We start from the raw sequence: 20,489 nt of genomic DNA on the forward strand, positions 1-20,489 counted from the left end.
CTCCTTTGACAACAAAGACACCCACTCGATCGAAAAAGAATCTTCAAAAGCTTATTAAGGTTATTTTCAGCTTTCCGCAGCCCTGGGCAAGTTCTTTAGAGAAATGTGGCTCTTTTTATTGGTGCACTTATCTATATCCATCTACACAAGGAGATGAGGATGGTCATTGTTTGGTACTGAGCTATTAACGGGCGGAAAGGTGAGAAAATGTCGGATTTTGACCATTTGTGCTGACCTTTGAATTTCAATGTACCTCTCTATAACATGACCCAGCTGTAATACCAGTGGTGGCATTGATTTGATTTTTGGTTTGGTTGGAGGGCGCTGGCACCCACATTCAGTGACCCAGAAAATTTGGCACTGCTGTGAATAGTTTAGTCGCAAAGTGAAGATTCATGGGTAAAAAGCCCCAAACTGTCAGATAGGTTATTTTTCAGCTTTCAGCAGCCTTGGGCGAGTTCTTTAGAGAAATGTGGCTCTTTTTCTTGGTGCACTCGTCTGTGTCCAGCTACACAAGGAGATCAGGATGGTCATTGTCATTTTGTGAGCTGCGAACGGGCAGAAAGGTGAGAAAATGTCGGATTTTGACCATTTGTGCTGACCTTTGAATTTCAATGTACCTCTCTATAACATGACCCAGCTGTAATATCAGTGGTCGCATTGATTTGATTTTTGGTTTGCTTGGAGGGCGCTGGCACCCACATTTAGTGACCCAGAAAATTTGGCACTGCTGTGGATAGTTTAGTCGCAAAGTGAAGATTCACGGGTAAAAAGCCCCAAACTGTCAGAAAGGTTATTTTTCAGCTTTTAGCAGCCCTGGGCGAGTTCTTCAGAGAAATGTGGCTCTTTTTCTTGGTGCACTTGTCTATGTCCAGCTACACAAGGAGATGAGGATGGTCATTGTCTGTTTCTGAGCTGCGAACGGGCAGAAAGGTGAGAAAATGTCGGATTTTGACCATTTGTGCTGACCTTTCAATTTCAATGTACCTCTTTATAACATGACCCAGCTGTTAAGTCAGTGGTCGCATTGTTTTGATTTTTGGTTTGCTTGGAGGGCGCTGGCACCCACATTCAGTGACCCAGAAAATTTGGCACTGCTGTGAATAGTTTAGTCGCAAAGTGAAGATTCACGGTTAAAAAGCCTCAAACTGTGAGATAGGTTATTTTCAGCTTTCAGCAGCCCTGGGCGAGTTCTTTAGAGAATTGTGGCTCTTTTTCTTTGTGTACTTGTCTATGTCCAGCTACACAAGGAGATGAGGATGGTCATTGTCATTTTCTGAGCTGCGAACGGGCAGAAAGGTGAGAAAATGTCGGATTTTGACCATTTGTGCTGACCTTTGAATTTCAATGTACCTCTCTATAACATGACACAGCTGTAATGTCAGTGTTCGCATTGATTTGATTTTTGGTTTGCTTGGAGGGCGCTGGCACCCACATTCAGTGACCCAGAAATTTGGCACTGCTGTGAATAGTTTAGTCGCAAAGTGAAGATTCACGGGTAAAAAGCGCCAAACTGTCAGAAAGGTTAGTTTTCAGCTTTCAGCAGCCCTGGGCGAGTTCTTCAGAGAAATGTGGCTCTTTTTCTTGGTGCACTTGTCTATGTCGAGCTACACAAGGAGATGGGGATGGTCATTGTCATTTTCTGAGCTGCGAACGGGCAGAAAGGTGAGAAAATGTCGGATTTTGACCATTTGTGCTGACCTATGAATTTCAATGTACCTCTCTATAACATGACCCAGCTGCGTTGTCAATGGTCGCATTTACTTGATTTTTGCTTTGGTTGGAGGGCGCTGGCACCCACATTCATTGACCCAGAAATCTTGGCACTGCTGTGAATAGTTTAGTCGCAAAGTGAAGATTCACGGGTAAAAAGCCCCAAACTGTCAGAAAGGTTATTTTTCAGCTTTCAGCAGCCCTGGGCGAGTTCTTTAGAGAAATGTGGCTCTTTTTCTTGGTGCACTTGTCTATATCCATCTACACAAGGAGATGAGGATGGTCAATGTCTGTTACTGAGCTATTAACGGGCAGAAAGGTGAGAAAATGTCGGATTTTGAACATTTGTGCTGACCTTTGAATTTCAATGTACCTCTCTATAACATGACCCAGCTGTAATGTCAGTGTTCGCATTGATTTGATTTTTGGTTTGCTTGGAGGGTGCTGGCACCCACATTCAGTGACCCAGAAAATTTGGCACTGCTGTGAATAGTTTAGTCGCAAAGTGAAGATTCACGGGTAAAAAGCCCCAAACTGTGAGATAGGTTATTTTTCAGCTTTCAGCAGCCTTGGGCGAGTTCTTTAGAGAAATGTGGCTCTTTTTCTTGGTGCACTTGTCTATGTCCAGCTACAGAAGGAGATGAGGATGGTCATTGTCTGTTTCTGAGCTGCGAAGGGGCAGAAAGGTGAGAAAATGTCGGATTTTGACCATTCGTGCTGACCTTTGAATTTCAATGCACCTCTCTATAACATGACCCAGCTGCATTGTCAGTGGTCGCATTTATTTGATTTTTGGTTTGCTTGGAGGGCGCTAGCACCCACATTCAGTGACCCAGAAAATTTGGCACTGCTGTGAATAGTTTAGTCGCAAAGTGAAGATTCATGGGTAAAAAGCCCCAAACTGTCAGAAAGGTTATTTTTCAGCTTTCAGCAGCCCTGGGCGAGTTCTTCAGAGAAATGTGGCTCTTTTTCTTGGTCCACTTGTCTATGTCCAGCTACACAAGGAGATGAGGATGGTCATTGTCATTTTCTGAGCTGCGAACGGGCAGAAAGGTGAGAAAATGTCGGATTTTGACCATTTGTGCTGACCTATGAATTTCAATGTACCTCTCTATAACATGACCCAGCTGCGTTGTCAATGGTCGCATTGACTTGATTTTTGGTTTGCTTGGAGGGCGCTGGCACCCACATTCATTGACCCAGAAAATTTGGCACTGCTGTGAATAGTTTAGTCGTAAAGTGAAAATTCACGGGTAAAAAGCCCCAAACTGTCAGAAAGGTTATTTTTCAGCTTTCAGCAGCCCTGGGCGAGTTCTTTAGAGAAATGTGGCTCTGTTGTAGTACGTTATTTTGTGTACGTCGTGTGTACGTCATGTTGGTGCATGCGCGTGTTGCTGTGGTGTAAAAAGCAGTCTTCGTCTTGAGTTCATCATGTCTTTGTCTTGAGTTCGTCATGTATAGTTGTGGGTCCGTCGTCTTGTCACAAATATAGTCTTCTAAATGGAGTTATCATCGTCCCTTTGTATAAGTGTGGAGATGGCACGGGACTGGGAGCAGGTAGAGAAAAGCGAGTTACAACATTGGTGGCAGCGGTAATGGAAATTTGTAAATCTCAACTTCTGGATTCGTCCTGCGTGGCCTTCGCTCCCAGTTTCCGATGTCATCTCCAGTCGTCCTATCGTCACAGTTTTGTCCGTCTTAAAGAAGTTCGTCCGTCGTCCTCGTCCTTCATCATTCGTCTCTCCCGTCTCTTGTCAGTCGTCGTCAGTCGTCGTCACTGGTGGTCCCGGACACGACGTAAAACTGTGCCCAGAAGAAAAACTGAAACAGAAAAAAAGAAGGATGGAAGGTGAAGGCTGCAGTGTGAGGATGTGGACGCTGAGCAGCGCTTTGAGATGGCGGACGACATGGCAGACGGCGTGAGGAGTTTCGTTGGTGAGAGGGTACGTGTGTTGTTGTGAACGTGATGAGTATGTGAGTTGTGTATTTTCTGTTCTCCCAACATTTTGTTCTTTATTATTTGCTCTCCTCGAGGGTAAAGAGGCGCCCGCACAGCGCGTGTGTTCTGTTTGTTTTTTGATTTGCTCTTCTATGAGGATAACTAGAGGCCCCCACAGAGCCAGTGGATTCTGTTCTTTTTTGTTATTCTTATGATTTGTGCTCTCACATTTTAGAATTTTTGCGTGATCGTGAGGTGGTGTGTTGTGTGAAGTAGAGTTTTTGAGGTTATCAGTTCCCACACGTGTGACGGCGATCGTGGCTCGTGTTCTGGGTGGGCGGACAGAGTTTTTTTTAATAATCTGCAATGCAGTGCAAAGTTTTATTTATGGGTGTGACTGGTATGGTATGATTGAGTGATTTGTGTGATCTTTTTCTCTTTTTCCTCTGTTTATTATTAGAATCGAGGACGATTCTACTCTTGGGAGGGAGTTATGTTGTAGTACGTTATTTGTGTACGTCGTGTGTACGTCATGTTGATGCATGCGCGTGTTGCTGTGGTGTAAAAAGCAGTCTTCGTCTTGAGTTCATAATGTCTTCGTCTTGAGTTCGTCATGTATAGTTGTGGTTCCGTCGTCTTGTCACAAATATAGTCTTCTAAATGTAGTTATCGTCGTCCCTTTGTATAAGTGTGGAGATGGCACGGGACTGGGAGCAGGTAGAGAAAAGCGAGTTACAACAGCTCTTTTTCTTGGTGCACTAGTCTATATCCATCTACACAAGGAGATGAGGATGGTTATTGTCTGTTACTGAGCTATTAACGGGCGGAAAGGTGAGAAAATGTCGGATTTTGACCATTTGTGCTGACCTTTGAATTTCAATGTACCTCTCTATAACATGACCCAGCTGTAATGTCAGTGTTCGCATTGATTTGATTTTTGGTTTGCTTGGAGGGCGCTGGCACCCACATTCAGTGACCCAGAAAATTTGGCACTGCTGTGAATAGTTTAGTCGCAAAGTGAAGATTCACGGGTAAAAAGCCCCAAACTGTGAGATAGGTTATGTTCCAGCTTTCAGCAGCCTTGGGCGAGTTCTTTAGAGAAATGTGGCTCTTTTTCTTGGTGCACTTGTCTATGTCCAGCTACAGAAGGAGATAAGGATGGTCATTGTCTGTTTCTGAGCTGCGAACGGGCAGAAAGGTGAGAAAATGTCGGATTTTGACCATTTGTGCTGACCTTTGAATTTCAATGTACCTCTCTATAACATGACCCAGCTGTAATATCAGTGGTCACATTGATTTGATTTTTGGTTTGCTTGGAGGGCGCTGGCACCCACATTCAATGACCCAGAAAATTTGGCACTGCTGTGAATAGTTTAGTCGCAAAGTGAAGATACACGGGTAAAAAGCCCCAAACTGTGAGATAGGTTATTTTCAGCTTTCAGCAGCCTTGGGCGAGTTCTTTAGAGAAATGTGGCTCTTTTTCTTGGTGCACTTGTCTATGTCCAGCTACAGAAGGATATGAGGATGGTCATTGTCTGTTTCTGAGCTGCGAACGGGCAGAAAGGTGAGAAAATGTCGGATTTTGACCATTTGTGCTGACCTATGAATTTCAATGTACCTCTCTATAACATGACCCAGCTGCGTTGTCAATGGTCGCATTGACTTGATTTTTGGTTTGCTTGGAGGGCGCTGGCACCCACATTCATTGACCCAGAAAATTTGGCACTGCTGTGAATAGTTTAGTCGTAACGTGAAAATTTACGGGTAAAAAGCCCCAAACTGTCAGAAAGGTTATTTTTCAGCTTTCAGCAGCCCTGGGCAAGTTCTTTAGAGAAATGTGGCTCTTTTTCTTGGTGCACTTGTCTATATCCATCTACAGAAGGAGATGAGGATGGTCATTGTCTGTTACATATAAGTTTCCGTGCATGGCACGGTAAGTGAAGTTAGCAACCCACCAACAATTACATTCCTAACATAATTTGCACGTACTTGCCATAGCGCATCACGTGCCCGTGCAGAACACGCACTCCGAACTCCCGCGCCCCGGCACGGGACCACGCGGAGCATGCGCATTACTCCGGCTCTCGATGCTGCTTCTTCTTCATCCTTGCTGCGCCAACAGTCAGATCGCTTGACAACCTTGGCCAGTTTTTGAGCTTGCTCTTCGCTTTGCTGTGCTGACGGTCAAATTGTTTGACTATCGCGGCCAGTTTCTGATCAATATCCGATCAACCAGGTCTCTGTCAGTGAGCGATGTCCAGCCAAAACGCTCCGTTTGCTTTGCTGCGCTGACGCAGTGACGGTCAAATTGTTTGACAATCGCGGCCAGTTTCTGATCAATATCCGATCAACCATGTCTCTGTCAGTGAGCGATGTCCAGCCATAACGCTCTTTGCTTTGCTGCCTTAACGGTCAAATTGTTTGACAATCGCGGCCAGTTTCTGATCAATATCCGATCAACCATGTCTTGTCAGTGAGCGATGTCCAGCCAAAATGCGCTCTGCTGAGCTGCGAAACGCACTGGCATCCCGCAATTGTTTAGACCCGACAGGAACAAAACCTACTCCGCGGACTCGCCTGCTCGAGTTGAAGTTGGCTCCAGACTACTGTACGCGAGGACTTGGCCGCTCCGGCAGCGGAGCAGAACCTAGCCAAGGCAACTGCAGCCCCATCCCTGGCCTGGGAGACTTTAGTCGGGAGGAGGTTCGCGACGCTTGGAGCACGTATTGTGCGACTGACGCAGCAGCACACCCCTCCAGGGCCCCCGGAGCTGTTTTCGCACCAGCCCATAATCTTGAAGATGGCTCGGAAATTTAGGTCCCTGATGCTGAGCTCTCCTCTCTAAAGCTGACACAAAGTATGCCTGGCGGCTTTGGTCTGTTTCCCCTCATGTCTGGCCCCGGCTTGGCATTTTTTGGAAGGTTCGTACCATGTAGATAAGGCACCACCATTTGGCCTTAGATCCTCCCCCTTCCGTTCAACAGACCGGCTGATGTGGACTCTCAGCCCAACGGCGACTCTGCAATGATCCTGCTAAGTCTCTTACTCGTCTTCGAGTACAGCGCTTCCGGACTCTCAGCCCATCTACCGACGCAGTGCTGACACACCCTGCACAGTCCACCCTCCAGCAGTTGACGACGCAACCATGGACCTCATCCGCCAGGGCCTGGCGGCCAGTTCCAGCATAACATGCGCTTCGCTGCCGCGCTCCGAACACTTGTCGCCCTGCGCCAGGGCAAGCCACACTCAGGGACTGATCAGTGCCAGCAGCATTGTTCCAGATCCTGTACTTTGAGTGCATTGCCCACTGTGCTAATGGCTAGCCGCATTGGACGGCACTCACATCAAATGCAGTGTAATAGTAATGCAGATAAATCCTGTTTGGGTCAGGTTGTCAGCGCTGCCGGACTCGCATCCCAACTGCCGAAGTGGTGCCGACACAACCAGCGCAGTCCACCCTCCAGCAGTTGACGACGCAACCATGGACCTCATCCGCCAGGGCCTGGCGGACAGCTCCAGCATGGCATGCGCTTCGCCGCAGCACTCCGAACGCTTGTCGCCCTGCGCCAGGGCAAGCCAACCTCAGGGACTGATCAGTGCCGGCAGCATTGTTCCAGATCCTGTACTTCGAGCACATCGCCCACTATGCTAATGGGCAGCCGCATTGGACGGCACTCACATAAATTGCAGTGTAATAGTAATGCAGATAAATCCTGTCTGGGTCCGGTTGTCAGCGCGTCTGGACTTGCAGCCCAACTGCCGAAGCGGTGCCGGCACAACCAGCGCAGTCCACCCTTCAGCAGTTGATGACGCAACCATGGACCTCATCCGCCAGGGCCTGGCGGGCAGCTCCAGCACAACATACGCTTCGCTGCAGCGCTCCGAACGCTTGTCACCCCGCACTAGGGCAAGCCATACCCAGTGACTGATCAGTGCCAACAGCATTGTTCCATATCCGGTACGTTGAGCGCATTGCCCACTATGCTAATGGGCAGCCGCATTGGACGGCACTCACATCAATTGTAGTGTAATAGTAATGTAGATAAATCCTGTTTGGGTCAGGTTGTCGACGCTTCTGGACTCGCAGCCCAACTGCCGACGCAGTGCCGACACAACCAGCGCAGTCCACCCTTCAGCAGTTGACGACGCGGGCCGCAACTTTGGACGATCTGGCTGGCGTACAGCACTACCTGCAGTCCACCGTGCCTAGCCCGCACAACCGCGCCATGCTCTGGAGCGCCGTGACTCTGGCCTTCCACGGGCTGCTCAGAGTCAACGAGTACACCTTCACGGCACGGGGCACCGGCCTTGAGTACAGCGATGCGACCATGTACCCAGACCGCGTGGAGCTGCGCCTGCGTGCGACAAAGACGAGCCAATACGGCAGCGGCCAGGACATTAGCGCCAGGAGGACAGGCTCGCCGACATGCCCGCACACGGCAGCCACCAGCTACCTAGCAGCCCGTGGCTCGGCACCTGGCCCGCTCTATCGCTATGATGACGGCACGCCCCTGAAGCCGCATAACATCAACAGGCTACTACAAACAGCCTTGCCTAACAAAGACGTGCGCAGCCACAGCCTCAGACGAGGTGCTGCAACGCTGGCAGGCAAAGCTGGCGTGCCTGAGTACGTGCTGAAGACCGCCGGCAGGTGGCAAAGCTCTGCCTATCTCCGCTATGTCCGCACCCCTGTCGCAGACAGAGCATTGCCAGCGGCATTGTTCTAGTCTCTGCCCGTTATGCTAATGGGTAGCCGCATTGGACGGCCCTAGCAACAGCTGTAGTGTACATATGATATACCTATTATACTATAACTATAGTAACGCTACTATAACTATAGTAATGCCGATAATTCCTGTTTGGGTCATGTTGTATTTTGGGAGAACGGTAGGGATCGTGGGTCAGGCCGGCATTGAGCCAAGTGCGCCTACATGTGCTCACAAGTGCATCCCTACCGTATGCGTGTATTGACACGCCGGGCAATTGTTGCCCCCATTAGCCCTGGCATTGGCCAGTCTAACGCACATTGGTGCTTGCGATACTACGGCATTGGTCCATAGTATTGCATACTGCATGCGGCAATTGTTGCCTGCGATACTACGGCATTGGTCCATAGTATTGCATACTGCATGCGGCAATTGTTGCCTGCGATACTACGGCATTGGTCCATAGTATTGCATACTGCATGCGGCAATTGTTGCCTATGCCCTGATAATACAACGCGTAATAGCTCCCAAACAGGTCGGCTTGTGTGGTTGTTAAATACAAGTTTCCGTGCATGGCCCGGTAAGTGAAGTTAGCAACCCACCAACAATTACATTCCTAACATAATTTGCACGTACTTGCCATAGCGCATCACGTGCCCGTGCAGAACACGCACTCCGAACTCCCGCGCCCCGGCACGGGACCACGCGGAGCATGCGCATTACTCCGGCTCTCGATGCTGCTTCTTCTTCATCCTTGCTGCGCCAACAGTCAGATCGCTTGACAACCTTGGCCAGTTTTTGAGCACCACCACCCACCCCATCATCTCTAACCATCATTCTATTCTAAGCCATCCCGGAAGGGAGAACGGTAGGGATCGTGGGTCAGGCCGGCATTGAGCCAAGTGCGCCTACATGTGCTCACAAGTGCATCCCTACCGTATGCGTGTATTGACACGCCGGGCAATTGTTGCCCCCATTAGCCCTGGCATTGGCCAGTCTAACGCACATTGGTGCTTGCGATACTACGGCATTGGTCCATAGTATTGCATACTGCATGCGGCAATTGTTGCCTGCGATACTACGGCATTGGTCCATAGTATTGCATACTGCATGCGGCAATTGTTGCCTGCGATACTACGGCATTGGTCCATAGTATTGCATACTGCATGCGGCAATTGTTGCCTATGCCCTGATAATACAACGCGTAATAGCTCCCAAACAGGTCGGCTTGTGTGGTTGTTAAATATAAGTTTCCGTGCATGGCCCGGTAAGTGAAGTTAGCAACCCACCAACAATTACATTCCTAACATAATTTGCACGTACTTGCCATAGCGCATCACGTGCCCGTGCAGAACACGCACTCCGAACTCCCGCGCCCCGGCACGGGACCACGCGGAGCATGCGCATTACTCCGGCTCTCGATGCTGCTTCTTCTTCATCCTTGCTGCGCCAACAGTCAGATCGCTTGACAACCTTGGCCAGTTTTTGAGCACCACCACCCACCCCATCATCTCTAACCATCATTCTATTCTAAGCCATCCCGGAAGGGAGAACGGTAGGGATCGTGGGTCAGGCCGGCATTGAGCCAAGTGCGCCTACATGTGCTCACAAGTGCATCCCTACCGTATGCGTGTATTGACACGCCGGGCAATTGTTGCCCCCATTAGCCCTGGCATTGGCCAGTCTAACGCACATTGGTGCTTGCGATACTACGGCATTGGTCCATAGTATTGCATACTGCATGCGGCAATTGTTGCCTGCGATACTACGGCATTGGTCCATAGTATTGCATACTGCATGCGGCAATTGTTGCCTGCGATACTACGGCATTGGTCCATAGTATTGCATACTGCATGCGGCAATTGTTGCCTATGCCCTGATAATACAACGCGCAATAGCTCCCAAACAGGTCGGCTTGTGTGGTTGTTAATGAGCTATTAACGGGCGGAAAGGTGAGAAAATGTCGGATTTTGAACATTTGTGCGGACCTTTGAATTTCAATGTACCTCTCTATAACATGACCCAGCTGTAATGTCAGTGTTCGCATTGATTTTATTTTTGGTTTGCTTGGAGGGCGCTGGCACCCACATTCAGTGACACAGAAAATTTGGCACTGCTGTGAATAGTTTAGTCGCAAAGTGAAAATTCACGGGTAAAAAGCCCCAAACTGTCAGATAGGTTATTTTCCAGCTTTCAGCAGCCTTGGGCGAGTTCTTTAGAGAAATGTGGCTCTTTTTCTTGGTGCACTTGTCTATGTCCAGCTAGAGAAGGAGATGAGGATGGTCATTGTCTGGTTCTGAGCTGCGAACGGGCAGAAAGGTGAGAAAATGTCGGATTTTGACCATTTGTGCTGACCTTTGAATTTCAATGTACCTCTCTATATCATGACCCAGCTGTAATATCAGTGGTCGCATTGATTTGATTTTTGGTTTGCTTGGAGGGCGCTGGCACCCACATTCAGTGACCCAGAAAATTTGGCACTGCTGTGAATAGTTTAGTCGCAAAGTGAAGATTCACGGGTAAAAAGCCCCAAACTGTCAGATAGGGTATTTTCCAGCTTTCAGCAGCCTTGGGCGAGTTCTTTAGAGAAATGTGGCTCTTTTTCTTGGTGCACTTGTCTATGTCCAGCTACAGAAGGAGATGAGGATGGTCATTGTCATTTTCTGATCTGCGAACGGGCAGAAAGGTGAGAAAATGTCGGATTTTGACCATTTGTGCTGACCTATGAATTTCAATGTACCTCTCTATAACATGACCCAGCTGCGTTGTCAATGGTCGCATTGACTTGATTTTTGGTTTGCTTGGAGGGCGCTGGCACCCACAGAACATTTGGCACTGCTGTGAATAGTTTAGTCGTAAAGTGAAAATTCACGGGTAAAAAGCCCCAAACTGTCAGAAAGGTTATTTTTCAGCTTTCAGCAGCCCTGGGCGAGTTCTTCAGAGAAATGTGGCTCTTTTTCTTGGTGCACTTGTCTATATCCATCTACACAAGGAGATGAGGATGGTCATTGTCTGTTACTGAGCTATTAACGGGCGGAAAGGTGAGAAAATGTCGGATTTTGAACATTTGTGCGGACCTTTGAATTTCAATGTACCTCTCTATAACATGACCCAGCTGTAATGTCAGTTTTCGTATTGATTTGATTTTTGGTTTGCTTGGAGGGCGCTGGCACCCACATTCAGTGACCCAGAAAATTTGGCACTGCTGTGAATAGTTTAGTCGCAAAGTGAAGATTCACGGGTAAAAAGCCCCAAACTGTCAGATATGTTATTTTTCAGCTTTCAGCAGCCTTGGGCGAGTTTTTTAGAGAAGTGTGGCTCTTTTTCTTGGTGCACTTGTCTATGTCCAGCTACAGAAGAAGATGAGGATGGTCATTGTCTGTTTCTGAGCTGCGAAGGGGCAGAAAGGCGAGAAAATGTCGGATATTGACCATTTGTGCTGACCTTTGAATTTCAATGCACCTCTCTATAACATAACCCAGCTGCATTGTAAGTGGTCGCATTTATTTGATTTTTGGTTTGCTTGGAGGGCGCTGGCACCCACATTCAGTGACCCAGAAAATTTGGCACTGCTGTGAATAGTTTAGTCGCAAAGTGAAGATTCACGGGTAAAAAGCCCCAAACTGTCAGAAAGGTTATTTTTCAGCTTTCAGCAGCCCTGGGCGAGTTCTTCAGAGAAATGTGGCTCTTTTTCTTGGTCCACTTGTCTATGTCCAGCTACACAAGGAGATGAGGATGGTCATTGTCATTTTCTGAGCTGAAAAAGGGCAGAAAGGTGAGAAAATGTCGGATTTTGACCATTTGTGCTGACCTTTGAATTTCAATGTACCTCTCTAGAACATGACCCAGCTGCGTTGTCAATGGTCGCATTGATTTGATTTTTGGTTTGGTTGGAGAGCGCTGGCACCCACATTCATTGACCCAGAAAATTTGGCACTGCTGTGAATAGTTTAGTCGCAAAGTGAAGAATCACGGGTAAAAAGCCCCAAACTGTGAGATAGGTTATTTTTCAGCTTTCAGCAGCCTTGGGCGAGTTCTTTAGAGAAATGTGGCTCTTTTTCTTGGTGCACCTGTCTATGTCCAGCTACAGAAGGAGATAAGGATGGTCATTGTCTGTTTCTGAGCTGCGAACGGGCAGAAAGGTGAGAAAATGTCGTATATTGACCATTTGTGCTGACCATATTTGATTTTTGGTTTGCTTGGAGGGCGCTGGCACCCACATTCAGTGACCCAGGAAATTTGGCACTGCTGTGAATAGTTTATTCGCAAAGTGAAGATTCACGGGTAAAAAGCCCCAAACTGTCAGAAAGGTTATTTTTCAGCTTTCAGCAGCCCTGGGCGAGTTCTTTAGAGAAATGTGGCTCTTTTTCTTGGTGCACTTGTCTATATCCATCTACAGAAGGAGATGAGGATGGTCATTGTCTGTTACTGAGCTATTAACGGGCAGAAAGGTGAGTAAATGTCGGATTTTGAACATTTGTGCTGACCTTTGAATTTCAATGTACCTCTCTATAACATGACCCAGCTGTAATGTCAGTGTTCGCATTGATTTGATTTTTGGTTTGCTTGGAGGGCGCTGGCACCCACATTCAGTGACCCAGAAAATTTGGCACTGCTGTGAATAGTTTAGTCGCAAAGTGAAGATTCACGGGTAAAAAGCCCCAAACTGTCAGATATGTTATTTTTCAGCTTTCAGCAGCCTTGGGCGAGTTCTTTAGAGAAATGTGGCTCTTTTTCTTGGTGCACTTGTCTATGTCCAGCTACAGAAGGAGATGAGGATGGTCATTGTCATTTTCTGAGCTACGAAGGGGCAGAAAGGTGAGAAAATGTCGGATTTTGACCATTCGTGCTGACCTTTGAATTTCAATGCACCTCTCTATAACATGACCCAGTTGCATTGTCAGTGGTCGCATTGACTTGATTTTTGGTTTGCTTGGAGGGCGCTGGCACCCACATTCAGTGACCCAGAAAATTTGGCACTGCTGTGAATAGTTTAGTCGCAAAGTGAAGAATCACGGGTAAAAAGCCCCAAACTGTGAGATAGGTTATTTTTCAGCTTTCAGCAGCCTTGGGCGAGTTCTTTAGAGAAATGTGGCTCTTTTTTTTGGTGCACTTGTCTATGTCCAGCTACAGAAGGAGATGAGGATGGTCATTGTCTGTTTCTGAGCTGCGAACGGGCAGAAAGGTGAGAAAATGTCGGATTTTGACCATTTGTGCTGACCTTTGAATTTCAATGCACCTCTCTATAACATGACCCAGCTGCATTGTCAGTGGTCGCATTTATTTGATTTTTGGTTTGCTTGTAGGGCGCTGGCACCCACATTCAGTGACCCAGAAAATTTGGCACTGCTGTGAATAGTTTAGTCGCAAAGTGAAGATTCACGGGTAAAAAGCCCCAAACTGTCAGAAAGGTTATTTTTCAGCTTTCAGCAGCCCTGGGCGAGTTCTTCAGAGAAATGTGGCTCTTTTTCTTGGTGCACTTGTCTATGTCCAGCTACACAAGGAGATGAGGATGGTCATTGTCATTTTCTGAGCTGCGAAAGGGCAGAAAGGTGAGAAAATGTCGGATTTTGACCATTTGTGCTGACCTTTGAATTTCAATGTACCTCTCTATAACATGACCCAGCTGCGTTGTCAATGGCCGCATTGACTTGATTTTTGGTTTGGTTGGAGGGCGCTGGCACCCACATTCATTGACCCAGAAAATTTGGCACTGCTGTGAATAGTTCAGTCGCAAAGTGAAGAATCACGGGTAAAAAGCCCCAAACTGTGAGATAGGTTATTTTTCAGCTTTCAGCAGCCTTGGGCGAGTTCTTTAGAGAAATGTGGCTCTTTTTCTTGGTGCACTTGTCTATGTCCAGCTACAGAAGGAGATGAGGATGGTCATTGTCTGTTTCTGAGCTGCGAACGGGCAGAAAGGTGAGAAAATGTCGGATATTGACCATTTGTGCTGACCTTTGAATTTCAATGCACCTCTCTATAACATGACCCAGCTGCATTGTCAGTGGTCGCATTTATTTGATTTTTGGTTTGCTTGGAGGGCGCTGGCACCCACATTCAGTGACCCAGAAAATTTGGCACTGCTGTGAATAATTTAGTCGCAAAGTGAAGATTCACGGGTAAAAAGCCCCAAACTGTCAGAAAGGTTATTTTTCAGCTTTCAGCAGCCCTGGGCGAGTTCTTCAGAGAAATGTGGCTCTTTTTCTTGGTGCACTTGTCTATGTCCAGCTACACAAGGAGATGAGGATGGTCATTGTCATTTTCTGAGCTGCGAACGGGCAGAAAGGTGAGAAAATGTCGGATTTTGACCATTTGTGCTGACCTTTGAATTTCAATGTACCTCTCTATAACATGACCCAGCTGCGTTGTCAATGGTCGCATTGATTTGATTTTTGGTGTGCTTGGAGGGCGCTGGCACCCACATTCAGTGACCCAGAAAATTTGGCACTGCTGTGAATAGTTTAGTCGCAAAGTGGAGAATCACGGGTAAAAAGCCCCAAACTGTGAGATAGGTTATTTTTCAGCTTTCAGCAGCCTTGGGCGAGTTCTTTAGAGAAATGTGGCTCTTTTTCTTGGTGCACTTGTCTATGTCCAGCTACAGAAGGAGATGAGGATGGTCATTGTCTGTTTCTGAGCTGCGAACGGGCAGAAAGGTGAGAAAATGTCGGATTTTGACCATTTGTGCTGACCTTTGAATTTCAATGTACCTCTCTATAACATGACCCAGCTGCATTGTCAGTGGTCGCATTTATTTGATTTTTGGTTTGCTTGGAGTGCGCTGGCACCCACATTCAGTGACCCAGAAAATTTGGCACTGCTGTGAATAGTTTAGTCGCAAAGTGAAGATTCACGGGTAAAAAGCCCCAAACTGTGAGAAAGGTTATTTTTCAGCTTTCAGCAGCCCTGGGCGAGTTCTTCAGAGAAATGTGGCTCTTTTTCTTGGTGCACTTGTCTATATCCAGCTACACAAGGAGATGAGGATGGTCATTGTCTGTTTCTGAGCTGCAAACGGGCAGAAAGGTGAGAAAATGTCGGATTTTGACCATTTGTGCTGACCTTTGAATTTCAATGCACCTCTCTATAACGTGACCCAGCTGTAATATCAGTGTTCGCTTTGATTTGATTTTTGGTTTGCTTGGAGGGCGCTGGCACCCACATTCAGTGACCCAGAAAATTTGGCACTGCTGTGAATAGTTAAGTCGCAAACTGAAGATTCACGGGTAAAAAGCCCCAAACTGTGAGATAGGTTATTTTTCAGCTTTCAGCAGCCTTGGCCGAGTTCTTTAGAGAAATGTGGCTCTTTTTCTTGGTGCACTTGTCTATGTCCAGCTACACAAGATGATGAGGATGGTCATTGTCATTTTCTGAGCTGCGAAAAGACAGAAAGGTGAGAAAATGTCGGATTTTGACCATTTGTGCTGACCTTTGAATTTCAATGTACCTCTCTATAACATGACCCAGCTGCGTTGTCAATGGTCGCATTGATTTGATTTTTGGTTTGCTTGGAGGGCGCTGGCACCCACATTCAGTAACCCAGAAAATTTGGCACTGCTGTGAATAGTTTAGTCGCAAAGTGAAGAATCACGGGTAAAAAGCCCCAAACTGTGAGATAGGTTATTTTTCAGCTTTCAGCAGCCTTGGCCGAGTTCTTTAGAGAAATGTGGCTCTTTTTCTTGGTGCACTTGTCTATGTCCAGCTACAGAAGGAGATGAGGATGGTCATTGTCTGTTTCTGAGCTGCGAACGGGCAGAAAGGTGAGAAAATGTCGGATATTGACCATTTGTGCTGACCTTTGAATTTCAATGCACCTCTCTATAACATGACCCAGCTGCATTGTCAGTGGTCGCATTTATTTGATTTTTGGTTTGCTTGGAGGGCGCTGGCACCCACATTCAGTGACCCAGAAAATTTGGCACTGCTGTGAATAGTTTAGTCGCAAAGTGAAGATTCACGGGTAAAAAGCCCCAAACTGTGAGAAAGGTTATTTTTCAGCTTTCAGCAGCCCTGGGCGAGTTCTTCAGAGAAATGTGGCTCTTTTTCTTGGTGCACTTGTCTATGTCCAGCTACACAAGGAGATGAGGATGGTCATTGTCTGTTTCTGAGCTGCGAACGGGCAGAAAGGTGAGAAAATGTCGGATTTTGACCATTTGTGCTGACCTTTGAATTTCAATGCACCTCTCTATAACGTGACCCAGCTGCATTGTCAGTGGTCGCATTGATTTGATTTTTGGTTTGCTTGGAGGGCGCTGGCACCCACATTCAGTGACCCAGAACATTTGGCACTGCTGTGGATAATTTAGTCGCAAAGTGAAGATTCACGGGTAAAAAGCCCCAAACTGTCAGATATGTTATTTTTCAGCTTTCAGCAGCCCTGGGCGAGTTCTTTAGAGAAATGTGGCTCTTTTTCTTGGTGCACTTTTCTAAGTCAAGCTACAGAAGGAGATTAGGATGGTCATTGTCTGTTTCTGAGCTGCGAACGGGCAGAAAGGTGAGAAAATGTCGGATTTTGAAAATTTGTGTTGACCTTTGAATTTCAATGTACCTCTCTATAACATGACCCAGCTGCATTGTCAGTGGTCATATTTATTTGATTTTTGGTTTGCTTGGAGGGCGCTGGCACCCACATTCAGTAACCCAGAAAATTTGGCACTGCTGTGAATAGTTTAGTCGCAAAGTGAAGATTCACGGGGAAAAAGCCCCAAACTGTCAGATAGGTTATTTTTCAGCTTTCAGCAGCCTTGGGCGAGTTCTTTAGAGAAATGTCGCTCTTTTTCTTGGTGCATTTGTCTATGTCCAGCTACAGAAGGAGATGAGGATGGTCATTGTCTGTTTCTGAGCTGCGAACGGGCAGAAAGGTGAGAAAATGTCGGATTTTGACCATTTGTGCTGACCTTTGAATTTCAATGCACCTCTCTATAACATGACCCAGCTGCATTGTCAGTGGTCGCAGTTATTTGATTTTTGGTTTGCTTGGAGTGCGCTGGCACCCACATTCAGTGACCCAAAAAATTTGGCACTGCTGTGAATAGTTTAGTCGCAAAGTGAAGATTCACGGGTAAAAAGCCCCAAACTGTGAGATAGGTTATTTTTCAGCTTTCAGCAGCCCTGGGCGAGTTCTTTAGAGAAATGTGGCTCTTTTTATTGGTGCACTTGTGTATGTCCAGCTACACAAGGGGATGAGGATGGTCATTGTCATATTCCGAGCTGCGAACGGGCGGAAAGTTGAGAAAATGTCGGATTTTGACCATTTGTGCTGACCTTTGAATTTCAATGCACCTCTCTATAACATGACCCAGCTGCATTGTCAGTGGTCGCATTGATTTGATTTTTGGTTTGCTTGGAGGGCGCTGGCACCCACATTCAGTGACCAAGAAAATTTGGCACTGCTGTGAATAGTTTAGTCGCAAAGTGAAGATTCACGGGTAAAAAGCCTCAAACTGTCAGAAAGGTTATTTTTCAGCTTTCAGCAGCCCTGGGCGAGTTCTTTAGAGAAGTGTGGCTCTTTTTCTTTGTGCACTTGTCTATATCCATCTACATAAGGAGATGAGGATGGTCATTGTCTGTTACTGAGCTATTAACGGGCGGAAAGGTGAGAAAATGTCGGATTTTGAACATTCGTGCTGACCTTTGAATTTCAATGTACCTCTCTATAACATGACCCAGCTGTAATATCAGTGGTCGCATTGATTTGATTTTTGGTTTGCTTGGAGGGCGCTGGCACCCACATTCATTGACCGAGAAAATTTGGCACTGCTGTGAATAGTTTAGTCACAAAGTGAAGATTCACGGGTAAAGAGCCCCAAACTGTCAGATAGGTTATTTTTCAGCTTTCAGCAGCCCTGGGCAAGTTCTTCAGAGAAATGTGGCTCTTTTTCTTGGTGCACTTGTCTATGTCCAGCTACACAAGGAGATGAGGATGTTCATAGTCATTTTTTGAGCTGCGAACGGGCAGAAAGCTGAGAAAATGTCGTATTTTGACCATTTGTGCTGACCTTTGAATTTCAATGTACCTTTCTATAACATGACCCAGCTGCGTTGTCCATGGTCGCATTGATTTGATTTTTGGTTTGGTTGGAGGACGCTGGCATCCACATTCATTGACCCAGAAAATTTGGCACTGCTGTGAATAGTTTAGTCGCAAAGTGAAGATTCACGGGTAAAAAGCCCCAAACTGTGAGATAGGTTATTTTTCAGCTTTCAGCAGCCTTGGGCGAGTTCTTTAGAGAAATGTGGTTCTTTTTCTTGGTGCACTTGTCTATGTCCAGCTACAGAAGGAGATGAGGATGGTCATTGTCTGTTTCTGAGCTGCGAACGGGCAGAAAGGTGAGAAAATGTCGGATTTTGACCATTTGTGCTGACCTTTGAATTTCAATGCACCTCTCTATAACATGACCCAGCTGCATTGTCAGTGGTCGCATTGATTTGATTTTTGGTTTGCTGGGAGGGCGCTGGCACCCACATTCAGTGACCCAGAACATTTGGCACTGCTGTGGATAATTTAGTCGCAAAGTGAAGATTCACGGGGAAAAAGCCCCAACCTGTCAGAAAGGTTATTTTTCAGCTTTCAGCAGCCCTGGGCGAGTTCTTCAGAGAAATGTGGCTCTTTTTCTTGGTGCACTTCTCTATGTCCAGCTACACAAGGAGATGAGGATGGTCATTGTCATTTTCTGAGCTGCGAAAGGGCAGAAAGGTGAGAAAATGTCGGATTTTGACCATTTCTGCTGACCTTTGAATTTCAATTTACCTCTCTGTAACATGACCCAGCTGTAATACCAGTGGTGGCATTGATTTGATTTTTGGTTTGCTTGGAGGGCGCTGGCACCCACATTCAGTAACCCAGAAAATTTGGCACTGCTGTGAATAGTTTAGTCGCAAAGTGAAGATTCACGGGTAAAAAGCCCCAAACTGTCAGATAGGATATTTTTCAGCTTTCAGCAGCCTTGGGCGAGTTCTTTAGAGAAATGTGGCTCTTTTTCTTTGTGCACTCGTCTGTGTCCAGCTACACAAGGAGATCAGGATGGTCATTGTTATTTTGTGAGCTGCAAACGGGCAGGAAGGTGAGAAAATGTCGGATTTTGACCATTTGTGCTGACCTTTCAATTTCAATGTACCTCTCTATAACATGACCCAGCTGTAATATCAGTGGTCGCATTGATTTGATTTTTGGTTTGGTCGGAGGGCGCTGGCATCCACATTCAGTGACCCAGAAAATTTGGCACTGCTGTGAATAGTTTAGTCGCAAAGTGAAGATTCACGGGTAAAAAGCCCCAAACTGTGAGATAGGTTATTTTTCAGCTTTCAGCAGCCTTGGGCGAGTTCTTTAGAGAAATGTGGCTCTTTTTCTTGGTGCACTTGTCTATGTCCAGCTACAGAAGGAGATGAGGATGGTCATTGTCTGTTTCTGAGCTGCGAAAGGGCAGAAAGGTGAGAAAATGTCGGATTTTGACCATTTGTGCTGACCTTTGAATTTCAATGTACCTCTCTATAACATGACCCAGCTGTAATGTCAGTGGTCGGATTGTTTTGATTTTTCGTTTGCTTGGAGCGCGCTGGCACCCACATTCAGTGACCCAGAAAATTTGGCACTGCTGTGAATAGTTTAGTCGCAAAGTGAAGATTCACGGGTAAAAAGCCTCAAACTGTGAGATAGGTTATTTTCAGCTTTCCGCAGCCCTGGGCGAGTTCTTTAGAGAAATGTGGCTCTTTTTATTGGTGCACTTATCTATATCCATCTACACAAGGAGATGAGGATGGTCATTGTTTGGTACTGAGCTATTAACGGGCGGAAAGGTGAGAAAATGTCGGATTTTGACCATTTGTGCTGACCTTTGAATTTCAATGCACCTCTCTATAACATGACCCAGCTGCATTGTCAGTGGTGGCATTGATTTGATTTTTGGTTTGCTTGGAGGGCGCTGGCACCCACATTCAGTGACCGAGAAAATTTGGCACTGCTGTGAATAGTTTAGTCGCAAAGTGAAAATTCACGGGTAAAAAGCCCCAAACTGTCAGAAAGGTTATTTTTCAGCTTTCAGCAGCCCTGGGCGAGTTCTTTAGAGAAATGTAGCTCTTTTTCTTGGTGCACTTGTTTATATCCATCTCCACAAGGAGATGAGTATGGTCATTGTCTG

At 46.6% G+C, this 20,489-nt stretch overlaps 4 long non-coding RNA genes across 5 annotated transcripts; all 4 read left to right on the top strand.

The window, feature by feature from the left end:
* Nucleotides 1-1,329: 1,329 nt before the first annotated feature.
* LOC135810768 (uncharacterized) lies at nt 1,330-11,399 on the top strand. Of its 2 annotated transcripts, XR_010552374.1 has the most exons (10): nt 1,330-1,665; nt 1,984-2,032; nt 2,342-2,399; nt 2,709-2,766; nt 4,793-4,850; nt 5,159-5,216; nt 5,532-5,585; nt 10,620-10,677; nt 10,987-11,044; nt 11,351-11,399. It is a non-coding gene; the product is annotated as an uncharacterized LOC135810768 (long non-coding RNA). The 2 variants fall into 2 exon arrangements; XR_010552375.1 differs by lacking the exon at nt 5,532-5,585.
* A 313-nt stretch (nt 11,400-11,712) lies between these two features.
* LOC135810769 (uncharacterized) lies at nt 11,713-13,176 on the top strand. Its single transcript, XR_010552376.1, has 5 exons — nt 11,713-11,847; nt 12,076-12,133; nt 12,443-12,500; nt 12,758-12,809; nt 13,119-13,176. It is a non-coding gene; the product is annotated as an uncharacterized LOC135810769 (long non-coding RNA).
* Nucleotides 13,177-15,318: 2,142 nt separating this feature from the next.
* On the top strand, nt 15,319-16,828 carry LOC135810770 (uncharacterized). Its single transcript, XR_010552377.1, has 3 exons — nt 15,319-15,378; nt 15,688-15,745; nt 16,789-16,828. It is a non-coding gene; the product is annotated as an uncharacterized LOC135810770 (long non-coding RNA).
* Nucleotides 16,829-18,988: 2,160 nt separating this feature from the next.
* LOC135810957 (uncharacterized) lies at nt 18,989-19,782 on the top strand. Its single transcript, XR_010552477.1, has 3 exons — nt 18,989-19,048; nt 19,358-19,415; nt 19,725-19,782. It is a non-coding gene; the product is annotated as an uncharacterized LOC135810957 (long non-coding RNA).
* Nucleotides 19,783-20,489: the final 707 nt, after the last annotated feature.

The sequence above is a fragment of the Sycon ciliatum genome, chromosome 2 (genome assembly GCF_964019385.1).
Source record: "Sycon ciliatum chromosome 2, ocSycCili1.1, whole genome shotgun sequence".
NCBI classification, from domain to species: Eukaryota; Metazoa; Porifera; class Calcarea; order Leucosolenida; family Sycettidae; genus Sycon; species Sycon ciliatum.